The sequence below is a fragment of the Aegilops tauschii genome, chromosome 5 (assembly GCF_002575655.3).
Source record: "Aegilops tauschii subsp. strangulata cultivar AL8/78 chromosome 5, Aet v6.0, whole genome shotgun sequence".
NCBI lineage: Eukaryota > Viridiplantae > Streptophyta > Magnoliopsida > Poales > Poaceae > Aegilops > Aegilops tauschii.
The window spans coordinates 253,075,169-253,082,489 of record NC_053039.3 but is presented as its reverse complement, the minus strand read 5'-3'; the positions used below and the strand labels follow the sequence as shown (position 1 = coordinate 253,082,489).

Sequence of the window (7,321 nt, the reverse complement as noted above, 5' to 3'; positions counted from 1 at the left end):
TTTCTCTTACACTAAATGATCTCACACATTTAGAAGCATATTTTATCGCCTTTTTGCACCGATGACAACTTACTTGAGGGATCTTGCTCAATCCCAAGGTAGGTATGGTGGTGTCAGGACCCCGATCCTAAGTCACACCGATCTAGCATGTAACACATCATATCACTTTGCGGCCTCACGCACGGTATCCCCACGGGGGCCACCTTACCTGGCCCGGGACCGTTTGCGCCTTTTGGCTCACGTATATGATAGTGTCGCTAGCATCCATATGACAGAGAACCCGGGCCGACATGACCAGTCATGAATCCAAAGTGGCACTAACTTACAGGGACAGGCATACATGACCCAGCAACGAACGTGTCGGTCATCAGCGAGTGAATCCGAGCTGTAGCGGCTAGGCTAACAGGACTATAGAGAATCCGGGCTGTAGCAGGCTAACAGGACTCCGGTAGACACCGCGTGACATTTCCCCGAAGGGACAGACACAGGAACGAAGAAGGACACATGCCGGCCAGCCTAAGTGTTCCGGAGCAGTAGCAAGCTACCATGGCTCAGTGGAAGCACTAGGAGACATTTCCCCATAAGAGAGGCTACCAAGAATAAACAACTAGGTTGTCGGATCCCACACATACCAAGCATTTCAATAACATACACACAATATGCTCGATATGTGCAAATACAACATGGCTTCACAACATAACTCTATGACTCAAAGTATTTATTCATAAGGCTCCGAAGAGTCATACATAGTAAGAATTACAATCATGGTTCACATGACCCAACATACAGAGCATACAGGCAACGGAAGTATAACATGTCTGAGTACAGACAACTACAAATGAAAAATACTAAGAAGCCTGACTATCTACAAGACCCTCCCAAGGGTACAAGATCGTAACTGAGGTAACAAGCTAAACGTCGAAGTCCACGCGGAACTACTAGTGAGACTGAAGTCTCTCTGCAAAACATAAATTAAGCAAACGTGAGCACAAATGTACCCAGCAAGACTTACATCAGAACTAGCTACATATGCATCAGTATCAACAAAGGGGTGGTGGAGTTTAACTGCAGCAAGCCAGCTTTGACTCGGTGGCTATCCTAAACTACGACTGTTGGTAACTCTTTTGAGGTGGCGCACATGAGTCCACATATTCACCATATCAATACACCACTATGGATCCGCTCCCGTCTCCCCACGAGAACGCCATCCATAGAACTCACGCTTATCTTGCGCATTTTAGAGTATCCACTTTCACTTGTCTATGAACTGTACAGGCAACCCAGAGGTCCTTTACCGCGGACGCGGTTATTCGAATAGATCATGTTAACCCTGCAGGGGTGTACTTCTTCACACACGCTCTCGCCACTTACCACCATGTACACGTTGTGTATCTCGGCAACCTTCAAGAGGAAGCCTGGCGAGGGAGTCGGCCACGACCTGAATAACCACACAAGTCTCTAGTCTAGGTTTATCGCCTATTCGGGTTCCATCCGTAAGGAGATCCGCCCGGGGTGTCGCTCACGGCCCCAAACGATGTGAGCAGGGTTCCCAAGCCCTCCAAATGGGCGACGCTTGGTACACCGTGCCACTGCACCTAGTCTGTCCCAAGCCCACCTATACCGGGTGCCACTTGGTAGACTACTAGCACTACCTACAAACACCAGAAACTAGTTGCAACTCCTGGACAGAGATCAGGTTGATTAATAAGTCGAGAGAGCTTGGAGTGCCCAGAGCCCAATGTGTGGTAGTAGCTGTTCATGGATCACAAACACAGTACTCAGTTCCTGAGGACGGCTGCAATGAGACAACCCACCATGTACTCCTACATGGCCTCTCACCGCTACCTTTACCAAATCGTGTTCACACACTTAGCTCTCAACAGTAGGACATGTTCACCACATTCCAATTCATTCCCGATGAATCAGACCTGACTCAACTCTAAGCAGTAGTAGGCATGACAACAAGCATGAATGAGTAGGCACATCAGGGCTCAAACAACTACTACTCATGCTAGTGGGTTTCATCTATTTACTGTGGCAATGACAGGTCATGCAAAGGGAAGGGGTTCAACTACCGCAACATGTAACAGTTGAATCGTTGTTGTCCTAATGCAGTAAAGGAGAGCAGGAGTGAGAGAGTGGGATTGTATCAGAATGAACAAGGGGGTTTTGCTTGCCTGAAAGATCAATAGGGGGCACTACTCCTTAAACAGGTACTCTGGAACGGCCTCCGGAGCAGGACCTATCGAGAAGGACGGTGTCGGCAATCAATACACAAGCATATGCAACAATACGATGCATGAACATGGCATGTAGATGTGATGTTGTTTGTGCTAATGCAACCAGCAACAAGTTCAATGGAGCTCATTTGAATCAAGGATTCAAATGCAACTCCAAACTTAAGCATTTTAAATGCCCTTTATGTGTTTTCATCTATACAACAGGTTTAGGTTCGTTTGTCATGCATGAAACAAGTACAGATGGATAGGTTGAATTTTTCTGATAATTTTTCATATATAAATTATTTCAATCTGAGCTATGGTTGAATTTATATGAATTTTTGAAGTTTTGCTAATTTTCTGGAATTTCCAAAATAGAAATAATCCAGAAAATGAATAATTGCGTCAGCACTACGTCATGCCTGCGTCAGCAGGTCAACAGCGCTGACCAGGGTCAAACTTGACGCGTGGGACCCACACGTCAGTGGCACACGGTTAACAGGGGGTTATTTCTAATCTAACTAAAAAAATTAGGGGCGCTGGGGCCCAACTGTCTGTGTCACTGTGGTTAATTAACTAGGTGATTAAACCCTAATTAAGCAGCCACGTCATCATCACCGGATCTATGCCGGCGATGACCAAACCGACGGCGAGAGCTCGCCAGACTCGCGTTAGGGACGGCAGTTCGTCGCGCTGCTGGCACCAGGGAGGGGCTCTCGCTCGTCCGCATCCAAAGAACCGGACGGGAGGCCGCGGGGTGGCCGGAAACGATGTCGGCGACGACCTCGCGTGGCGGCGCACACACGGGCTCATCAGGGAGGAGGCTACGAAGCACGGGCGAGCAAGTTGAATCTTTCTACGGCCATCTGGGAGCACCATGAGGACGGTAGCGTCCTCGGGCTCTACTGGTTCGAGCTCTGGACTCGTCGGCGACACGGCCAACAACGGTGAGCTCTCGGTGCTCTTGGGGAAAGCACTACAGGAAGAAATCGACGACGATTCTAGGAGGAAACGATGTTGTGCTCACAGTGAGTTCGTCGGTGGTCTCAACGGGCTCGGGGAGGCAGAGACGGGGGCGAATCGACGGCGGCGATCCACGGTTGCCGGTGAGGAAGATGATGATGCTGACGGCGATGCAGTGCGCCCAGGCTTCTGATCTTTAGCGTTCAGACGAAGACGAGCTTCTCTCAGCGGCTGGACATGGCGCGGGGCCTAGGGTGCGCGGTGGCTACGGCGGCGAGCAGCGGCGCTCTCCGGTGCGCTCGGTCGCGCGAGGAAGAGAGGGCAGAGGAGGGGAGAGGCTGCGGGTGCGAGAGGGAGAGGTCAGGGGGTGCGTGGCGTCGTCTAGAGCCGTCCAAAGCGAGCAGGCAGGCCGGAGGCGGCCTCGCGCGTGTGTGTGCGCCGGGGGCACACGCCCTCCTGCCTATTGGCAGGAGGTTGAAGACAGTAGGAGGGGAGGAGCTGGGCTGGCCGGTTGCTAGGCCGCCAGGTGGGCTGCATAGGTAAGGCCAGGTGGGTTTTATTCTTTCTCTTTTCTATTTCTTTTGCTCTGTTTTGATTTAGTAATAATACTAAACCATTTCATAAAATCCTAGAAATAATTATGGGTGCTTTCTGAATTATTCCAGTGACCCTTAACAATTTCCAACATTTTTGGAGCATCTAAAATATATATAGCATTTAAATAGCTCCAATTCAAATATGTTTGAATTAATTCAAAGTCCAAATATGTCCTAAAAATGTGAACCATTTTTGGTAGATGCTTCCACCTTGATCCAGAAATTACGAACATTTTTAAAGGGCATTTTGAAATCGTTGAAAAATATTTTGGTTGAACCTATTTGAATTCCTTTGATGCTAGGGTTTGAACATCCCCAATTCAAATTTCCAAGAAAGTTAAACATGATGCAGGCAAGATGCAAACACTAGGCAGCACCAGAAGCTAGGGATGTGACAGGTGGACACTTGAAAATAAGATTTGGGTTTAAGGGTTGTTGCATGCACAAGTAGTATCTCTACTTAGTGCGGAATTTTTGGCTAGCAAACATAGGGGGTAAGCACCACATGTTAGAGGATCCATGACAATATGACTTCTATGTGAATATAAAGAAACATAAACCATTAAGTTGTCTTCCTTGTCCAACGTCAACAGTTTTGGCATATAATATTTTGATGAGGGCTCACAATCACAAAAGATTTCTAGGGTAGTATATTTATATGTGAATCTTCTCTTCCCTTATTAATTCTTTCATGAGTTGCATCATTGACTAATGGTATGTTTGTCAATCTCTAAAAAAATCTCTACTTATAATTTTCCTTATGTGGTGCCATCACCTACCATAAGATTAGTATATGATCTTCTTGATTTATTTCCTTTCCTTTTATTTATTTCCTTTCTCTTTTTCTTTCTTATTTCCTTTCTCTTATTTGCAACATGAAAGTAAAGAAAGCAAAAACTCAAACTAAACTTTATTATATAACTTGCACACGATTACAAGGATAGATCACTAAGCAAACTCTCAAAGAAGAAAGGATCAAACTAAACTTTTATTCATCTAAAGCAAAAGATCGAACTAAAATAAGTAAAGGCAAAAAGATAGTGGGATGATATGATACCGGGGCACCTCCCCCAAGCTTGGCTAAAGCCAAGGGGAGTGCCCATACCCGATACTTAATTCTCTTTTGGTGGTGAAGAAGAAGATGGTGGTGATGAAGTAGTATTCTCCAATAACCATGAGTAGGTCCTTCAAACCTTGAATCTCCTGAAGGGCTTGATGAATTAATTCACTGTTTTTCTTCACCTCAGCCATTATCTGTTTATTCTCCAGGCCCCACGGTTTTGTTCCTGCACCGTTTTCTCTTGGCCAAGATATGTCCCAATTGGACAGTATGTGCCTACGAGGAGTATTCTCGAACCCATAATTGTGAATCAAATTGCGAAAACTGTTACTATGTAACCTGTGTAAAGGCCTCCTCGGAGGGAGTTCTTCTTGCACTTCCAGGCTTGCTTGATTATTTGAAGATCCCGTGACCTGATGAGGATTGGGATGAGTAGAGATGCCGGCTAGTGTGCCTCTCTTGGAGGCTGGAGAGTGAACCCCAAAAGGATTTCCCTCCTCTTCCTCCATAGCAGCCTCTCCATCTTCATCTCTCCTTAGATCCTCCTGAACCACCCTTGTGTCTTCTTCTCCATTATTGAAAGGTGAGGAAGACATGATGTTGGTCTAGTTGAATCTGTCAGAAAACAGCAAAGAAAAGAAAACACGGAATTTCTCCGCGATACGGTGGTTAACAGGTTCAGGGAGTATATATAGATTTGTTATCTTGGGGAACAAGCAAGTTGTAGAAAAACGGAGTCCGAAAGGTGTCCCAGGTGGGCACAACCCACCTGGGCACGCCAGGCTGGTGTCTTGTGCCCACCAGGGTACCCTTCCTGGAAGTTTCTTATTTTCCTATTTTTCTAAATATTCCAAAACTGACAAAAAATATTTTTGCGGAATTTTCGGAGTCCGTTTACTTACCGTATCACGTACCTCCTTATTTTCACGATTCTGGAGTGTTCCGGAAGGACTCTTTTATGTGTTCTTCCGGTGTCAAAGTTTGGATAATATTACTTTCAAAGTTAATGGGTGTACTTGAGATATAATGTTTTATTCGTTGCCCATTGACAACCTTCGGGTTAGTACCTTCGACATTATTTATTTTGATGGCTCTAGACCGATAAACCTCCTCGATAACATAGGGGCCTTCCCATTTTGAGAGGATTTTTCCTGCAAAGAATCTGAAACTAGAGTTGTAAAAAAGAACATATTCTCCGACTTTAAACTCATGCTTTTGGATTCTTTTGTCATGCCATCTTTTAACTTTTTCTTTGAATAATTTTGCATTTTCATAAGCTTGGGTTCTCCATTCATCTAATGAGCTAATATCAAATAACCTCTTTCACCAGCAAGTTTGAGATCATAGTTGAGCTCTTTGATGGCCCAATATGCTTTATGTTCTAACTCAAGAGGCAAATGACAAGCTTTTCCATAAATCATTTTATAAGGAGACATACCCATAGGATTTTTATATGCTGTTCTATAAGCCCAAAGTGCATCATCTAATTTCTTAGACCAATTCTTCTTGGACCTATTGACAGTCTTTTGCAAAATTAGTTTTATTCTCTATTGCTAAGTTCAACTTGACCACTAGACTGAGGATGATAAGGTGATGCAATTCAATGGTTAACATCATACTTGGCAAGCATTTTACGGAAAGCAACATGAATAAAGTGTGAACCACCATCAGTCATTAAATATCTAGGGCCTCCAAACCTTGGGAAAATAACTTCTTTAAGCATTTTAATAGAGGTGTTGTGATCAACACTACTGGTTGGAATCGCTTCTACCAATTTAGTAACATAATCAACAGCAACCAAAATATGTGTATACCCATTAGAGAAAGGAAAAGGTCCCATGTAATCAAATCCCCAAGCATCAAATGGTTCAACAGCAAGTGAATAGTTCATAGGCATTTCTTGACGCTTACCGATATTACCTATTCTTTGACATTCATCACAAGATAAGACGAACTTACGGGCATATTTCAAGAGAGTAGGCCAATAAAATCCAGATTGCAATACCTTGTGAGCAGTTCTATCTCCAGCATGATGCCCTCCATAAGCTTCGGAGTGACATTTCCATAGGATTTGTCCCTGTTCATGCTCAGGTACAGAACGTGTAATAATGCCATCTACTCCTTCTTTATAAAGATGTGGGTCATCCCAAAAGTAGTGTCTTAAATCATAGAAGATTTTTTTTTCTTTTGTTGGTATGTAAAGCTAGGTGGTAAATATTTAGCAGCAATGTAATTAGCATAGTCAGCATACCAAGGAGTACTATGAGCAACATTTATTGCATCTAACTGCTCATCAGGAAAACTATCATCAATAGGTAGTGGGTCATCAGGCAAATTTTCAAGCCTAGATAAATTATCGGCTATCGGGTTCTCAACTCCTTTTCTATCAGTGATCTGTAAATAAAATTCTTGTAACAAGAGAACCCATCAAATAAGTCTAGGTTTAGCATCTTTCTTTTCCATAAGATATTTAATAGTAGCAT

At 44.2% G+C, this 7,321-nt stretch overlaps 1 long non-coding RNA gene across 1 annotated transcript; it reads right to left on the bottom strand.

The window, feature by feature from the left end:
- Positions 1-697: 697 nt before the first annotated feature.
- LOC141022363 (uncharacterized) lies at positions 698-3,626 on the bottom strand. The gene is made up of 3 exons (XR_012183655.1): positions 3,247-3,626; positions 2,178-2,242; positions 698-958 (listed from the first exon to the last, which is right to left on the bottom strand). It is a non-coding gene; the product is annotated as an uncharacterized lncRNA (long non-coding RNA).
- Between the last annotated feature and the right edge of the window lie 3,695 nt (positions 3,627-7,321).